Genomic DNA, 27103 nt, shown 5'->3' with positions numbered 1-27103 from the left:
GTTAGTTTTGTGTTTTTAGTGTTTTGTAGGTCATTGAAGAAAAACTACAGCTTTAAAGGAAAAAATGCAAAGTTTGGAAGAATGCATACTTTGAGAAGATCTAGATGATGTGGTTAAGTTTAACCAAATCCAAGAAATGGTTAAATCAAATTAAAGATCAGATTGGATTAAAGTTCAGATTGGATAAAATTTCGGATTTGATTGAAATTCAGATTCTGCACATGACTCATTAATTTCATCATAACTTTCTGGTCAAATATCGGATTGAAGTAATTCAAGTGGCATTGGAGAGCTAACTCAAAATATTACAATTCGTTATAAAATAGGATTTTCCTAATTCGGACGGTTACTATGACAAAATTGTCCCACAATAAGCAAAAAATATTTTGCTAAGTGTTTTCTATACATATGCATGTAAAGCAGCTTACATAAGATTGAGAACATGCAACATTTTTTCATTCCATGCAATACGTACTCTTTAGTGTGTGGTCCATGCTCTCTTTAAGATGGTCCATGCCCTCATATATGTTTATTCTTTTATCCAAGGGAAGGACTATGTCTTTCTTTAACCACAAATACGAAACTACCACCCTAGCCAAGTTGTAATTACTCTCAAACCTCTCTATGACCCACAATCAGTTGTCAAAGGACAAAACACGACAAACATAGGCTACTATGGACAAAGCAATTACAGCCCAAAAGTCTACAACAACAATGGAATAAAGTCAAATTTCATTCTAACCACAACCAATATGGACCACACCCGATGCCAACAACGCAATAAAGTATGTTTTGTAAGATTCCAACACATTATATATTGTATATATAAATCCAACACAGATTCAACAAAAAATTTGGTGATGGGGGTTTCGACAAACATCTGACAATAGAACAAAAAGCAAAATAAAACTAGAAGAAAACTGTTCCACACTGTTAGACCAGCACAGACCACAAAAGAGTATGGGAAATTACCTTGGATGGGTTGCCGGCCAGTGGGTCTCGGTTCTAGGTTAGAAAATGGGTGGACGCCGGACTGCTAGACTCGACAGTGGATTCTATCGCGCCGGTGGGTCTCTGTTCAGCCGTTGGTGGGTGCGTCGATGGGTCTCCGTTCAGCCGCTGCGTGGGTCCGTGGGTATGCTTGGGATTGAATGCGTCGGTGGGTATGTCTGTCGGTGGTTCGTTTCGTTGGGGAAGAGATATGACTTGGGGGTTTTATTTGAAACCCCCAAGTTTCCAAAACTCACCGTTTTGGATGTGACCAAAATGTGAGTTTTGGTCCTACGTGTAAACATGGACACGTGGGATCAACATTTTTTGTCAATCTGGCATTCGTAAAATGCACCGTTTAGAATGGAGTAACGGCAGTTACAAAAGTCTGACGGCAGAAATTTTTCTGGTATTTTAATTGGCCCAGGGAGTAAATTTTCGAAAAAAAAAAAAAAAGAAGTTAGGAACTATTTAATTTTGGCGCGTTGACTCAGGGTTTTATGATATATTTACCCTTCTTATAATCATCATTTTCTCAAAACTTCTTTTCTCATTTTGAAAATTGTTCCAAAATATCAACTTGCTTTATTTAGAAAGCATTTTTTTTTTTTTTAAATAGAAGCTTTATAAATAAATCTTTTACATCAATAAATGTTCATCCAAAAGCCATTTAAAAATATTTCATGCATGTGACATAACTTCATAGTATGTAAATAAAATAATTATTCACAATTTGATATAAAATGTATAAATGGCATGACATGAAATAACTTTAGAAGAGGTAGAAGATTTACTTACTTCTAGACTGAAGCTAAGAGTAGTCTTCTAGCTAGTCACCTTTAAAGAATCTAGTTGTTCCAAGCTGGCTAACACTCTCTAATATCTTCTTTGAATATAATATTCTCAAATCCGTTCTCTTTTGTGCTATTTCTTTCTTGCAACCCTGTCTCGCCCTTTCTCTTTCTGCTTTGTGTAAACACTCTAAGAAATCTTTCTTTATAACATATCTTTCTTAGAGTGTTATGTCACAAAGCAAGCAATCTTTCTTGCTTTATGACATAACACTCTAAGAAATGTTTTAGTCTAAGTCTGATCATTGGTTGAATCTGAAAAATATTAAAAAAGAAGTCTTAGAAACTTTGTAGTAGCAGAAATATTCTAGTTGAATCTGCCATTCTACAGATCCATCACCGACCATTCAGTAGCTATCCAAAAATGCGCCATTGGACCAGCCACACGCCCCCACGAGCCACCTGTCATTGTGCGTGTGGGATTCACACGCGAAAGTGCCACCACGGTACAATGCGTGTCACACATGCACTAGGAGCACTTCCATCTTTGGTGCAGCCAAGTGTCACCCATAGAGTGTGCCAAGCCAACCCTGGTGCCACATTAGCGTGTGGGCAGGTCTTGAGTTGACCGTTGACTATGGTTGTTGACCATTGACTTATGCCATAGTTGACCATGTGCTTCCTATTCAATTTTTTCCTCTTAATCTTATATTTGTGGTTTATTTTTGCATTTGGCATTTGTAGATGGCACAAAACAAGATTCTTCATCATATTTAAACTATATTGGATGGCACAAACTACATTGTCTCATCCCAATTTATGCGTAGTTTTCTCAAAGGCAGCAAGCTTTGGTTTTATGTGATTGAGATTGCCAAAAAGCTCGTTAAAGGTGCTACTAAACTGATGACGCCTTCCTCACTCCTCTCATTGATTGGGATAGCAATCAACATTAGATTCTTACATGGTTCTGTAACACCACTATTTCATATATTTCCATCATATTTGGTAGTTTTGATGAAGCTAAGGGCGCTCTTGCTTCTCGCTATTCCATTGTTGATGGTGCTTGAGAGTACTAACTTCTGTTTGAGCTTTTTCATCTGATGCAGAAATTTGGCCAACGTATCAATGATTTTCTTGCCAGCATGCAACTTTTATGGGACCAAGTTGATCTTTCTCATCCTATTTATCGTGATTCTTGCGAGGCTCAAATGTATGCTGAACGCAGGGATCACATCATCTTCATCAATTTCTTATGGCCTTATGTGATGATTTTGAGCATGTTGGTGTGCAACTTTTACATTGCTCTCCTCTTCCTACTTTGGACAAGGCCATCTTTGAACTTGTCCATGTAGAGACTAGATTGCCGACCATGCACTCTCAACACAGCCATACAGTGTTGGCTGCTCCATTATATGGTTCATCTTCTGCTTAGCCAGAACATTCTGATAAGCCTCGCGACAACAATGATTGTCGCTATTGTAGACGTCGAGGGCACACTATTGACAAGTGTTGGCGTAAGGGAAGATTTAATATTCACACTATAGAAGTTGCTCATCCTGAGAGCGCTTCCTCTGTAGCTGTTTCATTCCAACTGTTCCATCTTCAGTTGCTACCTATGGTGAGTTATCAGGTTCCACTATCACCTTATTTGCAACTAAATTCGAGGCAATAGCTAATAAAGTCCTATCTCGTTTTGGTAATGCATCTTCCTCTGTCCTCTCAGTTTTGCCAGGTAACTCTTCCTCTTGGCTTTTCGATTCCGCTTGTTGCAATCACATGACACCTTCACCCCATTCCTCATTCATTTGCATAACTGATGGCTCCACTATGATTGTTAAAAATATAGACAATATCGATACACCTTTCCTTTTTGTTCCTGAAGTTTTTCATGTGCCTGAATTGTTCTATAATCTTCTTATTGTTGGGAAACTATGTGAACTTGGATATAGACTTTTCTTTGACTTCTCTGGTGTGCATGTGCAGGATCCTCGTACCAGCTAGACCCTTAGGATCAGGCGTAGAGTTTGGCGCATGTTCAAACTCTCATCCTCACACCTCCCCGGCTCTAGCGTCTCTACTAGTGCCTCTTCGTCACCAATCTCTCTTGCACTTTGGCATTCACGTCTTGGTCATGCATCTTCATCTCGAGTACAACTATTAGCTTCAAAGGGGTTGTTAGGTTTAGTGTCCAATAGTTCTTTTGATTTTATTTCGTGTCAACTTGAGAAACAACGAAAGGTTGTTTGGCATTGTCCCCCCATATTACCATCTTTGTGTCTTGGGTTCTGCCTGTTTTGTTTTAGTACTCCAACCGCGCACTAAACTCGAGCCTCGTTCTCGGTTGTGTTGTGTTTTTGGATATTGACTGGAACAAAATGGCTATTGGTGTTATGAACAAAAGGGGAAAATGCATTTTACTCTCATGAAGTTTGACATCTTTTTCAATGTGAACTCCAATGTTTAAAAATTTGCAATGTACTCTCCTAAAGTTTCAAAATTTTTTAATTCGAACCATCTGTTAGTCACTGCCGTCTAAGAAGACGAAAAGTCCACCATGTGAGACGCATGTGCTATTTTTAATCTTATTCTCCCCAAATTGCCCCTAAAAACAATTAAAAATAATAATAAATAAAACAATAGAGCTGGGGGTCGCAATGGGTTTGGGGGGGTTTCGGCCACCCCCTTTGGCTCATTGGTGGTGGCTGAGCCACCCCCATCCAGCCATGGGGATGGCTCGCCACCCCCAATCCGACCAGATGGGGGTGGCCACCGTCAAATGGCCTAAGGGGTGGCCGTAGCTACCCCCAGTTTTTATCTATTTATTATTATTTTTTAAATATTTTTTTTATGTTATTTATTTTTTTTAGGGGCAATTTGGGAATCCCCCAAATTGGCCAAAAAAAGACTCCGGGAATCCCCTAATCGAGGCAAAGGAAAGCGGGTCTCCACAACCCGCAGTGTAATGGGCTTGCGTGGCCCCGCCGGCACTATAACTCCTTTCTTCCAAATCTTGATGGGCTTGAAGGAATTACTGGGCTTACTCGGTCCAGTTCGTTCCAACTTATTTTTATTTTTTATTTGGGTTAAATACCTAATACCCCCGGGGTTTAGGAACTTTATTTTTACTTCCCTGTAATTTCATTTTTATCATAGGATCCTCCTGGGGTTTTGATAAAGAATCAACTTAGTCCATCCGTTAGTTGACCGTTAAGACTGACACGTGGACCAATTATATGTTGACACGTGGCACCTATTTAATTTTTTTTAAAAAAAAAAATTTAAAAATGTATTAAAAAAAAAAAAAAAAAGAAAGAAAAAAGGAAAAAAATTAGGGGTGGTCCTTTTTATTTAACCCTTTTTATTTTTATAAATGAAGGGCCCATGCCACGTGCGATAAATAAAATAAAAAGCAGGAGCCCTCCCCAATTTCCCCCCAAAATTCTCCTCCTCTCCGTCGACCAAAGGCTACACCACAAGTTCAGAACCACCGTTCGTCGGAAATACTTCCCCTAAAACAAATCTCTCTCTCTCTCTAATCACTCGAGGTGCGGATGGAAATGGGTTCGGGTTCTCTGGCCGAGTCAGGAGGCTCCTCTTCTTGGGTCCTCCGACAGTGAGTCCGACTCCCTCAACGGCTTGAAATCTGGGCGGAAAATCTACTTTGAGTTTGTGGGTGGTAAGTATTTGTTGAGTTGATTGGAGTTCATATGCTCGGTATAGAACTGATCAGATGTTGTGTGGAGCTTAAAATGGTCTAATCCAGTTTTTACATTATCACATGTTTTTGAAAAAAATTTATTGCCTTGAGCATTTAAGCATTCTGAGCCTATTAGTATTTAAGCATCTCTAGCCTGTAAATAAATGATGCAGAAAGAAAATGAGATTATACCTGTTTGGCTGGATAACTTGGGAATTTCTTTGATGTGCCAAAAGAATTTCCCAGTGTTACTTTAATAAAATAAAAAAATAAAAAAATTGATAAGTAAATGTTACTTTAATAAATCTAATTACTTTGTTGAGTTTTTATCAAATGAGGAACGAACGAATGACTTATGTTTTGGGGTTAGTTACGAACAAGATATGGTGTTTGTTAAACAGAGGAGATGGAATGGAGCCCTAATTTGAGAATAGAGTAGTGGAATAATATAGCTTTCCATTTCGATAGTGCTATACATAGCATAAAACTGAATAGATTTTGAGCTTTGGAATTGAAGTGATATCCGAAATGTATATCAAGGCTTTTCAAGTGTTGATCTTTCCAATAAAAGACCCTTATAGATGATATTCCAACACAAGATTTCTCAATGGTCTGGGGTTCCATCATGTTCTTATTTGATCTTCGCAGCTCCAGCAATTGATCCAAAAAGATAAATTAAAAGACTTCAGGCCAACTCATGTTTCCAAACTTCTGCAATAAGAGAACTCAATGATTTGGAACTGGCCAACTCATTCTGCAGAATTAACAGACTTCTGAGCATGCTGGACCATACTCATTCTGCTGAATTAACTAGCTGAGATAAAATATAGATTGTTGTCACCTTCATGATTATCACTTATACAATCTTTCAGTAAAAAAATGACATCTTTGCTAGTGGAAATCCTATTTCCGTCGTCCTTTCTGCAAGGGTATAATGTCTTCTCAGCTGTCATCTTTGCTTTTTCAGGTGGTGGGAATCTCAATGGCCCTCGCACCTTGGCTAGCTGCTAGAGGCCAGTTAATTGCCAATCGTTTTGAGCAGCATCATGTTCGAATATTTACCCGCTGAGAGTGAGGTAAAATTTCTATATGAGAACTCATTGCTATTGGTTGCAAAGATTGCGAGTTTCAGCAGTTAGTGATACGTAGAGCAGGCATTATCACTATCAGTTTACAGAACTTCATATATTGTTACTCTTTACAGTTTAAAATTGAACATATAAAGTCTTTTGCAAGTCAGTAGTGCAGTCATCAATAAGCAGTTGGTGACTCATCATCATAAGTTGTCCATTCTGATAGAATTTTGAGTGATTTTATACTCAAGAAGATTGAATGTAACTCTTTTCATGTTAGTTAACTATTTTTTCATGTAATAAGGAAGGGGCCAAGCCGCCAAGGTAATGGAGATAGGCAGAGTGATCATGTTTGCTAAACTGCATTGCAGTGGCATTGTTTAAATCTTCAGCTAAATGCCTTTGTACTGAGGCCGTGGAATTTTTTTGCATTCAGTTTACAGCAGCCTATGCCCTTTTTGTAGGTTCAAATGTACTTGGTTGTGGTAAATTGCTTTGAAATTAATTGGGATATATTCTAGTTGGGGTCCATATATTGGGTTGGTTTCTTTCTTGGCTTGTTGCCACTCTAACTTTACAGAAATAATAATAATAATAATAATAATGAAGTCTGTGCGCTGTAGTCAATTTTAGTTTGAGCACCACTTGTATGTAAATAGTCTTATTGGGAGGCTTTTTGCATTGATTTTTGTGATAGGAGGTAGGGTGACATCCAAAAGTTTTAGGAGGGCAGCTTCCTTAATTTATGAGGTTCGCTACTGGGAGTCATCAGCCAGTCATGACTGGGTAGCATTTTCTTTTGCATTTCCTATAGTACTACATGATTATTGTGCTGTTGTTTTTTGTTATTTATAAGTGCTGCTTTTCCGTACTAAACTCATTTTATTAGGAGGTTATGTCACCGTCCACAAATCTTTTTTTTGATTTGGCACGGGGAATCCGGAACTTCGCTTCCACTAATCCTGAGGGTACACAGGCCCTCGGCAAGGAGTTTTCCGCAAGTGCACCCCGGTTAATTTAATGTAGGTCCACAAATCTATGTGATTTAAGATATATTAACTTTAAAAGTGCAATGTTATTATTCCAAAAGTGCACAAAACATTTCTTATATGTTAAAATCTGATACCTTAATTTCTTAAAATTTTTTAGCTCAATATTCTGATTCAGTGTAATGTTATCTTCTTCTAACGGTTGTGATGTATCCATTTGGTTTTAGGGATAACAAGATCTACAAAATTATGCTAGAATAGTTTGCAGCTTGAGGGAGTTGGTTTTATTTTGGTGAACTGTAATTCTCTAGATGAATGACGGATGCATTTTCTTAGGGACACCTCTCATGGTAGTGGTTCACTTAATCTGAGGTCTTCTACCTACAATTCTAAATAGAGAAAGAAAGCATACATTGACAGACAAAGAAAAGTTCTTTATTTTGACATGTGAATGATGAATTGGAATGATGGAAACTGAACGAAAATTGGCTTGTGGGCACTGACATACTAAGGTTGGTCTTGACTCTTGTAGGGTCTATTGGCTAACACAGACTTACGAAATGTTTATTTAAAACTGGCTTCCACTTTGATAAAACATGGGCATTGCTTCTTACTTTTAACCCCATCGTCTTATCAAAGTAAATTATAATCCAAAGCTTTATTTTTGTAAAAGCCACCAGCCTACCTTTTCCCATTCCTTTCAATAAAGATCACTTACAGATCATTATTTACCCTCCGCAGACATTTTTTGTGTATTTCATGAGCTGTATTGAAAATTCCAAATTTACCATCATTGTTGCAAACAAAACGTTTCTTGTTCTTTGAATGATGCTGAAAATGAAAAGAACCTGAGTTAGATTACACTGAAAATGAAGGAGAGATATACAAGACAATAACCAGACAGACATGCTTAAAGACAGACATACTCCATCATCCTCAAGTGCCGAACAAAAGCAATTAAAAAGACACCGAAGTGATGTACATCTTTAGCAGAGTTATTTTGATAATACAGTTTGCTAAAGGCTCTTCTATTATCAGCTGTGCAATCAATTTTGCTACAACTTCGTAGTAAGAAATTCATGGCATCAGTTAACTGGAGATCCTGGGACCCTATTCTCAAAATCACTTTTATCAAATACCTAAAGTTATAGACCCGACATTTTGTGGAGTATGGTTGGCTTAAACTCCACAAGTAAGCCTCAAAATTGAAAGCCTAAAGAAAAGCTAACAACCCTAAAATTCCATTCTCCAATAAATTGGACTTAAAACTACTTGTTACAGAAAATACATTGTAGGACTCCTAATCTACAGACCTAGTGACTTTACATCCTTACATATGCGTCATGCGTGCGTGTGTGCTCCTAGCATTGAGGGACAACACGGTAATAAACCATTCTAAAAGCCTATGATTTGTCATGTTTCAGAAACAGCAGCTGCTTTTCATTCTTAAAATTTAAAATGTTTGCATACTTTTTTTTTTTTTTTTTTAAGTAAATTATATATGTCAGTTTGCATGGAAAAAGTTAGAAGAAGAGAAGGCTCGTATCTTATGTTACGTAGCTTACCTCAAACATATTATTATATAAACTGAAATAATTATGACAAAGACTAAAATACCCTCAAACCCTAATATATTCTTTTAACATTCTCCCTCAAGTTGGAGCATATATATCATATAGAGCCAGCTTGGAACAAATAAATTTTAACCGGTTACAACACAAAGATTTTGTAAACATATCAGTTAGCTGATCTCCAGACTTCACGAATCTTGTAGATATATCTCAATTGAGTATTTTGTTTCAGACATAATGACAATCGACCTCAATATGTTTAGTCCTCTCATGAAACACTGGGTTAGATGCAATATGTATAGCAGCCTGGTTATCACAAGATAACAGGATAGGAGTAGGAGCTGAGAAACCAATCTCCTGAAGAAAGTGTTGTAACCATGTCAACTCAGTAGCTATATGAGCCATTGCCCTATACTCTGCTTCAGCACTAGATCTTGTCAACACTGTCTGTTTCTTACTCTTCCAAGTTACAAGATTACTGTCGAAGAATGTGCAATATCCTGTACTAGACCGCCTATCTAAAAGGAAACCTGCCCAATTTGCATCAATAAAACCTTCAACCCTAAGATGTCCATTCGGTCTATACAATATCCTTAGACCAGGTTGTCTCTTCAAATACCGAATTATGTGAGTAACAGCTTCCCAATGTGAAACCCAAGGAGCCTCTAAGAACTGACTGACAACACTAACTGCATATGAAATATCCGGCCTGGTGATAGTAAGATAGTTCAACTTCCCAACTAGACGACGGTACCTGCTAGGATCTTCAAATAATTCACCTTCATCCTTCAGTAATTTCTTATTTGGATCCATTGGAACATCAATAGATCGAGAACCCAAAAGACCTGTTTCTTCTAATAAATCAAGTGCATACTTTCTCTGAGATAAGTTGATACCTGTTCGAGATCTAGCAACTTCAATACCTAGAAAATATCGAAGTTTGCCCAAATCCTTTGTATGAAATTGTTCTTGTAGAAATTGCTTTAATCGAGCAATGCCTCCTGAATCATCTCCAATAATAACGATATCATCTACATATACCACAAGAAGGATATAGCCTGCACTAGTATGCAAGTGAAATACTGAATGATTCGTCTGACATCTCTGAAGACTAAACTTCAATACCGCTTCAGAGAACTTTCCAAACCATGCCCGCGGTGATTGCTTGAGACCATACAATGCCTTTCTTAATTTGTAAACATAGCCCTGAGACTCCCCCTGAGCAACAAACCCAGGTGGTTGCTTCATATAAACTTCCTCACACAAGTCGCCATGTAAGAAAGCATTTTTGACATCCAATTGAAACAATGGCCAATCAAGATTAGTAGCCAAGGAAATAAGAACACGAACAGAAGAAATTTTAGCTACTGAAGAAAATGTGTCATCGTAATCAATACCATATGTCTGCGTATAACCCTTAGCAACCAGCCGAGCTTTCAATCGTTCAACCGACCCATCAGGATGAAAGTTAACTGTGTAGACCCATTTACAACCAACAATCTTCTTATTAGGTGGTAAGGGAACCAGCTCCCATGTTCCATTATGATGCAAGGCCTTCATTTCCAATTCCATAGCTTGCCTCCAACCAGAGTCAAATAATGCAGCCTGCGCTGTCTTTGGAATGGAAATACTAGAGAGATGGGAAAGAAAACAAGACAATGAAGGAGATAAAGAACTAGTGGATACAAATTGACTAATAGGATGTTGGGTAGTACAAGAACGTGTACCTTTCCGTATTGCAATAGGCAAGTGATCGGATGGAGGTGGAAGCACCGGATCTGTAGACGATAAGGATGATGGTGGCGGAGCACGAGCAGATGGTCGAGGCCGACGCTGATAAACCTAGAATGGAGCATGTGAGTGGGGACGCAAGGCAAGGGGGACAGGCAGCGGAAGAGACGCAACATCAAGTACAAGGGAAGAGTCGCTCAAAGAAGGAATAACAGGAAAATAAGGGAGAGACTCATCAAAGGTAACATCAACGCACGTGAAGTCGCGTTAAAGAACCGGACTATAGCAACGGTAGCTCTTCTGGGTTGTGGAATACCCAAGAAAGACACATTTAGTAGCACGAGGGTCAAGTGTATCAAAACCAGGGCCTAAATTATGAACATAGCAAACACACCCAAAAACCTTCAATGGCAAGGAGAACGGGGATGAAGAAGGATATAAAAGAGAATGAGGAGAGGCCCCTTCTAAGATCGAGGAAGGCATCCTATTAACTAAATAACAAGCAGTGAGAACAGCCTCAGTCCAAAAATGTTTGGGAACATGCATATGAGACAAGAGACAACATGCGACATCCAATAAATGGCGATTCTTGCGTTCAACCACACCATTTTGTTGTGGAGTGTGAGTACACGAGGTTTGATGGATAATGCCTTTATTAGACAAATAAAAGGCAAATGAATGAGACATATATTCTTTAGCATTATCCGAACGCAAGATACGAATTTTCTGACCAAATTGAGTCTGAATCATATTGCGAAAGATTTAGAAAGTAGAAAATAACTCGAAATGATTTTTCATTAAAAATAACCGTGTCATACGGGAAAATAATCTACAAAAGTAACAAAATAGGGGAATTTATTGGACACTGTAGTAATGGGACCTCATACATCAGAATGAACTAACTCAAAAGGACTAGAAACTCTAGGAACAACTCGTGATAGAAACGAGGCACGATGATGCTTACTAAGTTGACAAGCTTCGCAAGACACAGACAATTGATAACGAAGACTCGAGGCTTGATGCTTCAACGTAGAGAGGGAAGGATGACCAAGGCGACAATGCCATTGAAGAGCGGAGGCTGATGACTACAAAGCACGAGAGGGCGGTGTAGGTGCCAGATCATATAATCCATCGACTTCATGCCCCATACCAATCATCCTCCTCGTCTTGAGATCCTAAAAAATACACAAAGAAGGGTAAAAACTAACGGAACAACTAAAGGTTTTTGTAATTTTACTAATAGATAACAAATTAAAAGGAAAACTAGGAACATGGAGAACAGACAACAACTCAATATCAGGACTCAGATGGGTAGTGCCTGAGCCGACCACTTTGGAGAGGGAACCATTAGCTAGGGTGACACTTTTAGGGGTAGCAACAGGATGATAATTAGAGAGGGAAGTAGACGAACCAGTCATATGGTCATTGGCGCCAGAATTGATAACCCACGAGTCGCTAGTGGAGGATAAAAGACAGTGAGATGCAGTACCTAACTGAGCAAGAGTAGCTGTGGAAGAGGTAGAAACCCGCTTATGGGCTAAGAACTGAGCATACTCATATTTCGGAATGGAGATCAGATCATTCTCGAAATTGGAGCTCGAGCCAACAAGTGTTTCAGATGGGACTGGAGAATCATCGTGAGAAGCAACCTGATTGGCAAACTCAGATGGTGTGCCATGTAAATCCCAATAAAAATCCACAGAATGATTAGTACGACCACAATGAGTGCATTTGCGAGGCCCACGACCTCCAATGCGACCACCACCCCGATAATCACGATCACCATGAAAACCACGACCACCACGACTGCCATGTCCCTCACGGGAACTACCATAACTACCACGGGTAGCAATAAAAGCAACACGATCACCATTACGTTCAATGCTCAACAGAGAACCATGATCAGTAATAGTTGCACGCTGAAGCCGAGAGAAAACCTCAGAAAGTGATGGGAGGTCAGAACCACCCAAAATCTGGGCACAAACAAACTCATACTCAGGTTTCAAGTCGAGATGGAACTGAACCACATCCACATCTTGACGTTGCTTTTCCATTTTTTTCAAGTTAGTAAAGAGCGGTTGATACATGTCTCTTTCCTAACAAATGGCCATAACCTGATTGTAGTACTCATCGATAGTTTGGGTACTTTGCTCAAGCCCAAAGTATTGTTTACACACCTCATAAATCCGAGTGATGTTCCAGTACCAGAATACATGTGCTCGAGATGATCCCAAATTGCTTTAGTAGTAGGAAGATATAGATAGGAGGATCCAATGTGAGGCTCAATACTATTCAACATAAGAGATATAATTTGATTGTCGGCTTGGTCCCAAAGGTTTGTGGAGCTATTTTTCGGATTTGCCAGGGGTTTCCTTGATTGCAAATGAGAATATAGACCTTTTCCTCTTAAGTATAATTCCACAGATTGTGACCAATAACCATAATTCTTTCCATTTAGTTTCACATGTGTCATAGGAGTAGGACACATTGAAGTAGAAGTAATTAAATCTAGGTTAGGAGCCATAATGTGGTGACAGTGCTAATCAATACCAAAACCAAACTATAAGATCCCACCAAAGAACGAAATGCAACGTATATAGATGCAAAAACTTAGAAAACAGCCCTAAACTGAAGCAACACCAGCCCTAAAAAACTCAAACCAAGGCAGAACCGATAGAAAAGGGCAAAAAACCAACCTGAACCCACTGCAAAAGAACCTGAACAGGGCTAAACAAGAAGTGAAATGGTCGGAATAGGGCTGAACCGACTCCAAAATGACCTGAACCGGCTGCAAAATGGCCTGAACCGGCTACAAAATGGCCTGAACCGGTCTAATCCAAACCAAGGATAACCTTATCCCGATTTCAAGTTGGGATATCCTTATCTCGAATAGAGAACAGCAAACACCAGTAACCAAACACCCATCGTCTTCTCCACAAAGTTGCCAGAAGGTTGCCGGCGGCACTTAGACCATGCCATCAAGACCCAAACAGCTCCGGCGACACTCAAACTTTGCTGGCGACACCCAGACTGCTCCGACTTCGACGAATAGATCTACCGTGGATCCTAAACCCAATCTCCAGTCACCACAAAGCGTATTAGCCGCCACAGACCAAACCAATCTACTACACCAACCAACCACCAACGATGACGACGACGCCCACTTAAAACCCAGTAGTCATAAGTGTAATTCCGCTGGTTACCACAAACCCAGATCTTACCATGGAGATGACGGCGAGATCACACCATTGACGACGGTGAACTTGGCACCATCTCCTTCCACGGGCATGTAAGCCAAAAAACTCTTTCGATCAGTAGTAGGAGGAATGGGGCGAGAGAGAAAAAAAAAATGAACGGAGATAAATAACACGAGTAATGATACAGGTTACGCGGCGTGCGTTACTGTTCACGCACGCCGCTGACGTGGCATGTGCCACGTCATAACCCCTATTTTATTAAAAAAAAAAAAAAAAAAAATTTCAAAACCAATCGTCAAAACCAATCCCCGCGATACCCATTTTTCATTTCCCCTCATTTTCTCCCCCCAACCGGCACATTGGTTCTCCCCCACCGGCGCCGGCGTGACTCCTCCCTCCCACCGTGCGTCTCCCCACCGTCACCGCCGCCAACGAACCCGTCTATTAGCTCCCGCCGGTTCTAGTTCTCCCCCACAAGACTTTTCTTCCCAAACCCGTTTTCTCCTCTACCGGTACCATGCGCCCCTTCTCTCCACCGCCCAGTTCCCCAGCTTCCACCGTATGCTCTGATTTGCAACAGATCTAGAACAGGGTGAGAAATACATGTGGAAGGCCTCTGGGTTTGCCCCAATCTGCATGGCCTTCACCGCACGTTCAGCAACAAAATCAACTCCCACATCACACAATGGTTTGGGCACCCAAGCTGTTTTTCTCGGTGGATTTGGCATGAAAAGTTGGTGCTTCAGAACTAGAGTATTCTTGCCTCGCAACACAACAATAATGCTCTAGAATGTTGCAAGAAAATAGGTACATTGAAATAGGTTTTGGGGATCTTTCGGGTGTTCCAAATTTTGACAAATTTTTTTTTTTCTTTGGAGTTTAGCTGGGCTGTTCGTGACGTGAGGGTGGTGAGCTCCACTAGCGGGGCCACGCAGGCGTCCCCGAAGACGTCGCTGCAGAGCTGGATGAAACAGATAAGGCGAGGATTCATAAAACTATACATGGATTTTTGTTTGTATGTTTTTCTTTGCACAAAACATGAATTTATAGCCCAGCTTCTCTCTGCACCCAACACCACAATCTTTGGGTTTTCCATTTTTTGTGTGTTTTTAGCTCAAATCTTTGTTTTAGTAATGAACTCTACTCTCTTGCCTGCTATGCACACCTTGTGTTCGGCAAAATGCCTAACCGACATTTTTGAGATATGAATTTCAATTTATGTTTTAAAATGCTCTTGCTAAATACCTATGGTGTTTAGTGGTGCAGGGGACTCGGCCGCATTTGTTATTCTGGTTAATATTTGGAGGGTTTTTCTTCTTGTTGCTTTTGGGTCTTGTGTTATATTTTTTGCATATGTAGATTGTCATTTGTAATTAAGCTATTTGTTTGGCCTTTTATTTTATTTTTTAAATGTTGTTCGTCGGTTTTGTGTTATGTTCTTCTGTGTTTGAAGGTTCTTGTTTGTTCAGTTCTTCTTGGGATGGTGTTTTGGATTTATTAGGTTTTAGTTATCTAGTTTTCTTAAATTGGGGGTTGATGTAGGTGGTTGTTATTGGGTTTTGGCTGTTTTTATTGTTTGGTTGCATCCTCTCTCTTTTTTTTCTTTTTTTTTTTTTAAGCTTGGAAAGCCATGATTCAAGTTCATATGTAAAATAAAAAGGGGTGGAACAATGGATTCGGTGAATGAAAAGAGAATGAGATTTTTTATTTTGGGGGCTTTGTTTAATTGGTTTGGTGTTAATTTTCAGTATTTGATATATTTAAAATGTAAATCAACATGTACTTGGGTTCTTGTATTCTGATTTTTTTTTTTTTTTTTTTATTTATTCATAATCTATGTTTGTGACGGAAAGCATGGTGATGATGCTTTACTTATTTTGATTTTCCTTGTTGACGCCTTTAATCAAATTTATTTTTAGTTTCGACATTATGCAGAATCAGTTTGTTTGCGTCCTATAGGAGAGCTACAATGGAAGGATTGGCACTTTGGTTGGCACTATTGCTCCTTTAGTGTCAGATTCAATACCTTTTTTATAGGCTTGGATACATTTTCATGGGTGGCTTATAATTTGCTTGGAGAAGCTCATTATTTTGTCTCTAAACAGGTTGAAATAATTCTTTGTTATTTTCTTAAAATCTTAGTGAGTATGTTATAACTTGATTGATGAAGATTGCTACTTTTCTTACATGTTTATACAAATACTTTTCTATTTTGGAATATTCTGTGTAGATTATAATTTACTTGAAGAAGTGAAGAGGGTTGCAGAATCTGCTCAGAGAGAGAACTAAATTGTGTGGGAATGCTCATTTTAAGTCATCGTGTCGCCTTAACAGCCACAAATTATAATAATGTTTTTTTAGATAGTTTCTGACTTTAGTGAGGGGTTATTATTCTTGTTTGTTATGCAAATCCTTGATATTGCAAAATTCAGATTTAGGAGGGCATGCTTGTGTATTCTTTGGAATTCTATTAGGAATCCTGTATTTGTGTGATCTGCTGTGTCAATGTTTATGATTTCAACTGCCAGAGGTAATTGTATTTCATAGTATGAGCTTTTTAATCTTTTTAGATAAAACTACATCTTTGACCAGCTTTTGTTGCATTGCGTAACTGTATTAAGTCGAAGAGATAGAGCACGTAGTGTGTGGCTTGATCTAGTGTTTTTTTTTCCTATGATTTTAGTTAAGCAAGACTACTATGCACTGGATGATTTACTTCATTAATTGACAGTGTTTAGAGTTGTCGTGTTGATATGATTATGCATTAGAAGGGGAGATGTTAGATTGCAAATTGAGTCTCATCTTAGTTACTTCTTAAATCCTCATAAGGGAATCCATTCGTTGAAGCCATGGTTGGCCTGGTTGTGATAAAGCTCTTAATTTTGGTTGGCCTTTAGTTTTACTGAACAATTTTCGTTTTGCGGATTTTCTTTTTTAACGATCTACTTTACATATTTTTATTATTGAGGATGCTAAGTTCTTGAATAATGCTTCTATTATTGTAGGTTTTCTCCACGACAGCTGACAACCAAACTCAGGTGAGGATCAAGGTACTACAGGGCGAGCGTGGAATGGCTGCTGACAACAAGCTTCTTGGAGAGTTTGAGCTGTCGGCATTCCGCCTTTTCATGTAGCCTAGAAGCACACAACAAAGTTTTCTTTTTAATCGAAAGCAGTTTCGTTGTGTAATACTCTTTGTATATATGTGTATGTGATTGGGGTAAATGTTTTGTATTAGTACCTAGACTAGTCTTTTGTATTAAGAAAAGTTCTAGCTAGTGAATTTTTTTACTAGTGGCATCTCAACAGAATATTGTCAAAAGTTCTACTGTCAAATTCAAGTACACGATATATTGTCAAAATTACAATTTAGGTTTTGCTTTGGAAATACATTGAATATGGGTAGGCATTACTTTGTTTGAAATGTATCCAACAAGTGAGTTGTGCTTCAGTTTCTAGGAAGCAAGAGCTCCTGGAGCGTGAATTTACTTGATGAAACATTCTTCTCATTCCACAATCTTTCCATCACCCAATATGTATTGACAATATTGTGCTAAGAGATTGCCTTCTAGTCATGTTAAGTCATGAAAATTAAAATTTCTGCATGCACACAAGAAAAAATTCACTTTCTTTGTGCAACATGAACTCATAACTAAGATCGAAAAACCACCCCTTTTTCCCTTTAAAGAAATGCATACTATTTTCATAAAATAATATACTATTTATGGCCAATAAACTTTAGAATTGCATACTATTGTTTCTAATTTACCCTCAACAACTTTTGGAAGACGATTGTATATTCTTCTCAAAATAAGCAATTACATCAAAGAGGGGTGAACGGATTCTTTCACTAACGAACAATGATACAATCAAATTTAAGTGAAAAATTAAAAGAGCAGCAATAGTCCTTCCTTGTATGGCCACACTCTGAATTGCTTCAACATCTCGGTATGCCTCCTGATTATACGCATCAAACAATTAGAGATCAATGCCCACACAAATGTAATTTTTGCTATTTGATAATGCAGACATAATCTATTCATATGTACAAGCTAATTAAAAAACACCAACTAGCACAATACTAGAATCTCAGTTCATCTTCAGTACTATTATGCAAAATATACATAACCATTACAAACATGCATAGATTCTGCAAAAACAAACTTAGAAATATTACGTCTGAACACCACATAAGTCGGGATTTGGCCCCAATTCAGTCGTATGGTACCCACTAGAAACATTTTCATCTAGGCTCCAAAAAAAAGAAGCTTATTTCTGTACATGATGGACTGTACATGACACACCACATTTCTATTGAATCAAGTATCATATTTAGAAGTGCTGCATGTTTTAGTAAGCATTAACAATACACAAACGTTCAAAATTTTCTACCATCTTTTTTTGTTTTTGTTTGCGTATTCTTTAATGATTTTGAGCATCCAAAGCAAGGTACAATGAAGTAAACCATCACTAACCCCAAACAAAACATAATTCTAATACTAGGTAACTTTACGGAAACTATCTCAACAGAAGAAAAGTCAAGTCCACTTGCAGCTGCACGGGCTAAAAATATTAAAATCAAAGCACAGTACTAATCTGTTTGATCTTTTCCCTTATTATTTTTTAAAGAGACAACTTATTTTTAGAAGTAAATACAACACGACAAAGATCTAAAAGAGCAAACTGGAATTTAACAAAAACTAGCCTTTAAACAAGAGCAAACCTGAAAGAAACAACATTTTTGCAAACAAAAATAAATATGGTGAACATAGAGAATGACTCAAATAGCATTAGGGTGAACCGCTTACCATGTAAAAGTATGCTATGGCATTCAAAGTGGCATAGAAGAGGGATCCCGTATTCAGTGTCTTGAAGAACATATTTGTAGTCAGCAACAATCCATGTAGAAACTCCAACAAAACATCAATGGGAAAACATTAACCAGCCAAGTATACCCTACCATTTAAAAAAAAAAAAACTTTTTTTTTTTTTTGTTTTTCTGTAAAACAAATCAGAATGGCAAAACTATTAATTGGAAAACTATGCCTTATTATTTTTTTAAAGAGACAGCTTCTTTTTAGAAGTAAATACAACACCACAAAAATCTAAAAGAGCATACTGGAATTTAACAAAAACTAACCTTTATATAGAGGTAAAAAGTAAAGATCAAAGCAAATATAGCTACAGCTTCATTGTCATAGTTGCCAGCCAAAGATTGAGATATATATGATGGAACTTGGAAAGAAAATATAAAAAGTACAATGAATATAATGCATTTGTTCATATTTATGTGTTGCAAAGAATTACTAGTAAAATACACAATGGTTCTGCACACTGGTTCTAACTTCTTCCATTTACAAGACCAATGTTCTAAACTATAGAATAAAACAATTCATAAAAATTCCAGAGATAGGCAGCAAGACATATTTCTTCAAGAAAAATGAGATGTCTAGCAAATAGGGAAGAGTTTTATATGGATTAAGGAAAAGGGACGTGAAGTAGGAAGTGTTTGAAATACATCATTTAGAGATGTGACTTGAGATAAATTGTTGAATGACATTGATTCAATGTGGTCAACTGAGTCTTTTAGATTTTGTTCAGTTTGCCACAAGATTGTTCTCTTTAACTTTTGACCTCGTCCATTTTATATCATCTTGCTTTTATTTCTTTCTATCTTGATTTCTTGTTGCTAATTTTCATCTACAGGTTTTCAGTATTTACACCAAATTTGCCATCTTCATCAAGAATTGAAGAATTTTTCTGATGGATTCATCCTATGGTCTATAAATTTCAATGGTAATGTCATAACCCAAAAATACAGTGATTACATCATCTCCAACCATCAACAATCTAGGGATTTTTCAGTTTTTCACAGTTTAGGACAACAACAAATTCAGTCGCATAATAAAAAAAAAACAGCATTCTTATAATCACATAGAAACAACAAAATCAGATATTACTAAACCCAAAACCATTCTCAATAGTCATGAAGTTTTTGTGTTAGCAAGAGGGATTTTGCCCTACCAAGCCATAGATTAAGGTTAACCCAGACATTGAAACTAAAGCAACATTTGGGAGAAAAACATACAAACAAAAATCCATGTATAGTTTTATGAATCCTCGCCTTATCTGTTTCATCCAGCTCTGCAGCAACGTCTTCGGGGACGCCTGCGTGGCCCCGCTAGTGGAGCTCACCACCCTCACATCACGAACAGCCCAGCTAAACTCCAAAGAAAAAAAAAAAATTTTGTCAAAATTTGAAACACCCGAAAGATCCCCAAAACCTATTTCAATGTACCTATTTTCTTGCAACATTCCAGAGCATTATTGTTGTGTTGCGAGGCAAGAATACTCTAGTTCTGAAGCACCAACTTTTCCTGCCAAATCCACCGAGAAAAGTTGGTGCTTCAGAACTAGAGTATTCTGTATTGTGATGTGGGAGTTGATTTTGTTGCTGAACGTGCGGTGAAGGCCATGCAGATTGGGGCAAACCCAGAGGCCTTCCACATGTATTTCTCACCCTGTTCTAGATCTGTTGCAAATCAGAGCATACGGTGGAAGCTGGGGAACTGGGCGGTGGAGAGAAGGGGCGCACGGTACCGGTAGAGGAGAAAACGGGTTTGGGAAGAAAAGTCTTGTGGGGGAGAACTAGAACCGGCGGGAGTTAATAGACGGGTTTGTTGGCGGCGGTGACGGTGGGGAGACGCACGGTGGGAGGGAGGAGTCACGCCGGCGCCGGTGGGGGAGAACCAATGTGCCGGTTGGGGGGAGAAAATGGGGGGAAATGAAAAATGGGTATCGCGGGGATTGGTTTTGACGATTGGTTTTGAAATTTTTTTTTTTTTTTTTTTTAATAAAATAGGGGTTATGACGTGGCACATGCCACGTCAGCGGCGTGCGTTACTGTTCACGCACGCCGCGTAACCTGTATCATTACTCTAAATAACACTATCAAGCAAAGGTATAAACCCTAGGTATAAACCCTAGGCTTTGATACCATGTCAATAGGTTTGCATTGAAAAAGTTAGAGAAGAAGAGGAGGCTCGTATCTTATGTTACGTACCCTACCTCAAACATATTATTATATAAGCTGAAATAATTATGACAAAGACTAAAATACCCTCAAACCCTAATATGTTCTTCTAACAATATATATCAAAAGAAAGCGCAACGCGCCTCTAAGTACACAACATAGTATACATAGGTAGCCCAATTTAAACCTAAAGACAAAACCCAAGAAGACCCAACCCAAAAACCTAACTAGTAACCACAACCAAACGGTAAACCAAAGAAAGAACCCAAAAAACCCAAAGACTAAAACCCACAATGGCCCACCACCAGCCCTAAAAAACACAAAGCCCTTAATGCACCTCTAGAGGAAAGAAAAATGCATTTTTCGTCCCAACACAACCCCACCGGCGAAGGCACCTCTCCGGAGAAGGTCTCTCTCTAGCCTCCTAATTGATGGAGCATTCTAAATTCTTGAGTTCCCTCTTTCTTTTTACCTTAGAGGTATAGTGTAACACCCCACCTCAATGACACACAATATTGTTCGCTTTTGGCTCCCCCAAACCAGACTTCCTAAGAGGTCACCCATCCTCGTACTACTCCAGCAGAAGCACGCTTAACTGCGGAGTTCTGATAGGATCATAACCATCACAGCTTTAAAACGCGTTGTTGTCATTAAAGGTGTAGTATACATTTAAGCACATCCTCATCTCCATACCCAAGCGATGTGGGACGTCATATATAGGGCTTCCGCTCCTCTTCAATTTTCGAAAAGAGATTCAAAAGACTTTTCTCATCACCTTCTTCACCATTAAACAGTCCCACACTGGAGGCGACTTTCACTGCATCTAGCACCACCTCTGAATATTTCTCCACCCCCTTCTCCGAAGGTTCCGCTACAACCTTGGCAAACAGCTCCTTGTTCTTATGCAGCTGCTTAGCAATCTTCTCCTTCACCCTCCGGGCATACCCTATTTGAGATTTAGAAACAGGAGTAAACTAGAGCACCACTCTCCGACATGCGAGGAAAAAGTTCGCTTATTCTCAAACCCAGCTCAGCCGCGTGCTTCTTCGAAGAAGAACAGATTTATGAATCTTCAACTACAACCTTAGAACCCTTTGTCAACGATGAAGCCTCCTTCATCCCAATCAGAGAAAAAAAAGAAGCATTTCTAGACCCTAAAAACCCCCCAACGTAGCAACCCTTTCGTCGAAGTAGTCTTAATAGGATCAACCGCCTTTGCCGGAACAACACCAACTCCCACCGGATGGACAAAGACCACTGCCGGAGACAGTGAAGAGACAGGGACCTCCGTCTTATCAACAGAAGAAATAAAAAGATCTCCAATACTAGGCATGGTACTCACCAAAGTCGACAACCAGTTTTGGGTATTCTCCGGCAGCAGAGCAACCTCTGTCGAAGAGACAGAGGCTGCCACCGTAGCATGAGACACATACACCGACGTACAGCCCTGTTGAGGTAACTCTAGATGCACCTACGCCAATGATGGCCCCACCAACGCAAGCTCGAAATCATCGTTGGAAACCTCAGCGAGATCAACGGCGACCAGCGCAAATGCCTCAGAAACACGTCTCCCTACGAGCAGCCGGAGAATTAACATCTCCCAGCGAGGCAGACGCGCACTATTGAGACTTAGGCAAACACTTAACACGCCGCTTCATACCCCTACGCCAACCTGACTTAAGATACCCAACGTGTTTGGGCTTAAGGAAAGGCCCAAACCCTCTCTTGTAAGCCTTTTAAAAAAAAAAAAAAAAAAAACCCATCGTTTTTTCCTTAAAGGTAATACACCCAGCCCGCCCAACTAATAGTCCTTTAATTAACCTAGCTAGGACTCGGCCCAAATCAGAACGAAAAAGACCTAGTATCGTCTTAGTCTTCTTCTTCTTCGTATGATCAGCCGCCAGGATAGAACATGTAACAGAATTAGCTGGCTCCGGCGACTCCAACTCAAAATAATCCACCATCACCCGCGACTCATAATCTTCGTACCCTGGCTCAAAAGAGGCCTTCACCGGGAAAAGATCAAGAGGTTGCAAAGATCTTACCCTCCTCCCAACGGAAAGCACCTCAGAACCAGACGCCAGTCGAAGAACCTCTGCAAAGGAGCGCCCAGGATGACATCCAGAGATGGATTCTCCCAAACCAAGCTTGAGCTACGTCCCCGGAACTGGGTGCACAAAGGCTTGTGGAACCAACATCCTCCGCAACTCAATTGCAAACCGATGCCATCCCCTCCCACCATGGCCCTCAGGTAGCCAAATGATTCCTTTATGATAAGTGCCAAATATTGCATATTTGGACCCCTTTATTTACATTAATTAATCCTTTAGCTCTGTCATTATTTAATATTTTGTGTTAGTTTTGTGTTTTTAATGTTTTATAGGTCATTAAAGAAAAATAACAACTTTAAAGGGAAAAATGCAAAGTTTGGAAGAAAGCATACTTTGAGAAGACCTAGATGATGTGGTTAAGCCTAACCAAATCCAAGAAAAGATTAAATCAAATTAAAGATCAGATTGAATTAAAGTTCAAATTGGATAAAATTTCGGATTGGATTCAAATTCAGATTCTGCACACGTCTCAGTATTTTGACCATAACTTTTTGTTTAAATATCGGATTGAAGTGATTCAAGTGGCATTGAAAAGTCAACTCAAAATAATACAGTTCATTGTGAGGTAAGATTTTCCTAATTCGGACGGTTACTATGCCAAAATTGCCCCGCAATTAAAGGACACAAATCTGGACGAATCTTATTCCGATTTCACACTTCTATTTTGACTGGGAGACAGACCTTCGAATTATCTAGATTTAAAAGGGCTTTTAGGACTTTTCTAAGTCTATAAGTAGACCTCTTTGTATTCAAGAAAAGATATAGAATTCCAAAAAGCAAAATTCTACAGTTTTTCTCTTTTTAGTTTAGGTTTTCTTTAGATGTAGGTTTTATTTTTATGTGGAGCTAAATTCTCAACTAAGGTTGGGGATGAAGCCTCACCGATGAAGAACATCAATATGTGGCATGATTCTTGAATATCTTGTTGTGATTCAAGGATACGCTTGATGATTTATCTAGATAATTTCACATAATTGATTGCTTGATTTTATTTGTCTAAATAATTGGATATTCCTTGTGATTTGTTCTACGGATACATTTGGTGTTTCAATTAAGATTGGATATCTTTTGTGATTTACGGATACATCTGATGATTTAATTGATATTGGATTCCTTTTGTGATTTGTGCAATGCATGGATACATGGGATGGTTTTGATTAATTGTTTGAAGTATAGTAAAATATATCTAAGATTTTAATTGTGAGAACTTCAGATTAATATTGATAAATATGGAAGTATGTTGTTGTGATTCGGTGAGTGAATTCTCAAACCTTAGTATTTTATCTCTTAGTTTATTTTATTCAGTTTATGTTTATCCTTTAATTTTAAAAATCAAAAATAAAAACTCTTTTGGAACTAGATTAGGATTTAATTATTTTAGATATAAATTGCTCTTTCAAAAATACAATTTTCTGGGGGATCGACCTCGCACTTGCAATCCATTAAACTACAAACGATTCGTGCACTTGCGAGTTAAATAAATTTGCACAACAAGTTCTTGGCGCCGTTGCCGGGGAATTGTTCAATTTTTTAAACCAATTTATTTCTAAATTAGTTTTATTCTTCTACTAGTTATAATTAGGATTTTTTTTTTCTGCAATTTGTTTTGTTTTATTCGTGTTACTAAAAAAAAAAAAAAGATTTTTCTTGTTTTTTTTGTTTTGTTTTTGACTTGTTTTACAATTCTGCCAAGACATCAAGCTCAAGCGCACTTGCGCTCGTTAACTGCCGCATCTTCACTCAAGTGCGATTGAGTGCACTCACAGCAAAGGTAGCAACTATAGCAGTTCTATAAATTTTTGCCAAAAATTTATTTTTGGTCCTTTTTGTGAGTTTTTAAATTTTAGTTTTAATTTTTTTAGTCATTTTTTTTTTAGTTTATTTGAAAAAAAAAAAAAAAGAAAAAAAAAAAAAGAGGTTAATGTTTTATGTGGGACATTTGCAAGCTAAAAAGTGAGGGGGAAGCATAAATTTTCATTTTAATGATTTTATTTCCTTTTCTAGTTATAACAAACCAGCTCCTACCAACTACCCTAAAAAATTTTATCCACATGAGCCATGTTCATACTGCTCCAATCCTTATCATCATTATAGTGATTGTCCGTCATGGGGACAAGCTTCTAATTTTTCATATGAGCAAATGAACACCAGTTTCTCCAGTCCAGGGTTTGATTCAAATTTCAATTGTTATAACCCGGCTGGAGCAACCAATCTGATTTCTCAGGATCAGCTCAGGCTATAGGAAATTATGCTCACCAATTTGATGAATTGCACCATTCAGAATATCCGCAGTTTGATCGTCAAGCTCAACCTCCTGTTTATCAGTCTATCACTCAAGTGCCACAGCCTACACCACAGTCATCATTGAAGACATGATGAAAGCATTCATGCAATCAATAGATAAGAACATACAAGATATGAAGAATACTACCATGAGAAATTCCCCAAGATATACAAGAGCTAAAAGGTTTCACCAATCAAGCTGTACAGGAGATGAGGAATTCCAACAAGGCTATCAACAGAGACATACAAGAACTTAAGCAAGCCATGACCAAGATAGAAGGACAAATCAGTTATCTAGTTGCTGACTTAAACAGAATAGAGGAAGAAGAGCTTCAAAGTCAGCTGATGGCTGAAATGCACTACATGATTGATGAAGATGATTCTGAAAATTCTTATCATGAGCATGCCCAAGTCACCATCACACTTGAGAGTGAGGAAATTGTGGATAACAAAGAGGAGGAAGAGAAAGATGAGCAAGTTGAGCACCTTGAGCAAGTTGAGTACCATGAGAATAGTGAGCCCCCAACGGATCCTAATTTGCCTAGTGACATGGAAGTGAGTACTAAAACTCATGCCTGCATCACTGTCCCTCTTGAGACACATCAAGAGCCTAAAGCTTCATCGCCTGAATGTCTCAAAGAGCCATCTTATGTCAAGATACTTAAGGACTTGTGCACACAAGCACACAAATCGAAGAACCACTTTCCTAAGAAGATCCTTCGAAATAAGAAATTCTACATAAGATGGCGAAGCATCCTTCCAAAGGGGTATGAAGTTTTAAAGAAGAAGGGGTGGAAGGGATTGGTTGGACATCCGCATGATCAGGGAAAGCGCTATAAAGTTTTCTCCTCCAGTTTATTTTTTGCACTTCACTCCACAAATTCTTTCTTTCTTTTTTCATTACATGTTATTTTTATTTGTTTTTGTTTCTAACAACAATTAATCTTTTGATTTTTGTTTCTAAAATATATATATATATTGCTGTTAGTTTTTATTGACAGGTGTTTTGGTGTTTGAGTTTGGAGGATGCCCTGCCCCTTTTTCACATCATGAGATTTCCTTACTTCCGGTAATGTATTTCTATACTACACATTGAGGGCAATGTGTAATTCAAGTTTGGGGGTATGGAAAAACACTTTGTTGATTTATTTTTGTTCTTATTTGTTTATTTTTATTTGTCATTTTGTGTTAAAAATTTTGAAAAATAATAATAAAACAAAATTGTGCTATGTTGTTGTTAAATTTGAGTTAAACAGTAACTATGATTTGCATTTTATTAGCTTGCTTAAAGGGTTGAACATCATCATTATGTCATTAGGAGTTTGAGTCCTTTGACTTATTTTTGGGTAAAAGAGATTTCACTTGTTTTGAGATAAATTTTTATGAGCACATTAGCATGTTTTCTGTGAGGTATGATGTTTGAGCTTAAGTTTGTTCTCTTTGAGATTTGTTAGATGACCTATTGATGAATAATCATTGGCTTGCAAGAGATAAAAAATAAAAAATAAATTAAAAAAAAAAAAAAGGAAAAAGAAAAGAAAGATCATGTTGAGTTTTCCGCTGAGTAACCGGACCTTTTGCCTCATTAAGCATTGAGTGATCCCGTAAAAATGTGTGAAGTTCAGTGTTGATTTATC

At 38.3% G+C, this 27103-nt stretch overlaps 1 long non-coding RNA gene across 1 annotated transcript; it reads left to right on the top strand.

Annotated features, from left to right (window-relative positions):
• The first annotated feature begins 5208 nt into the window (after positions 1-5208).
• On the top strand, positions 5209-7616 carry LOC132184658 (uncharacterized). Its single transcript, XR_015912790.1, has 4 exons — positions 5209-5457; positions 6446-6554; positions 7249-7337; positions 7441-7616. It is a non-coding gene; the product is annotated as an uncharacterized LOC132184658 (long non-coding RNA).
• Positions 7617-27103: the final 19487 nt, after the last annotated feature.

The sequence above is a fragment of the Corylus avellana genome, chromosome 7 (assembly GCF_965113065.1).
Source record: "Corylus avellana chromosome 7, dhCorAvel1.hap1.2, whole genome shotgun sequence".
In the NCBI taxonomy this organism is placed as follows: domain Eukaryota; kingdom Viridiplantae; phylum Streptophyta; class Magnoliopsida; order Fagales; family Betulaceae; genus Corylus; species Corylus avellana.
The sequence above is the reverse complement of the archived record's forward strand: the minus strand, read 5'-3'. Positions and strand labels throughout refer to the sequence as shown.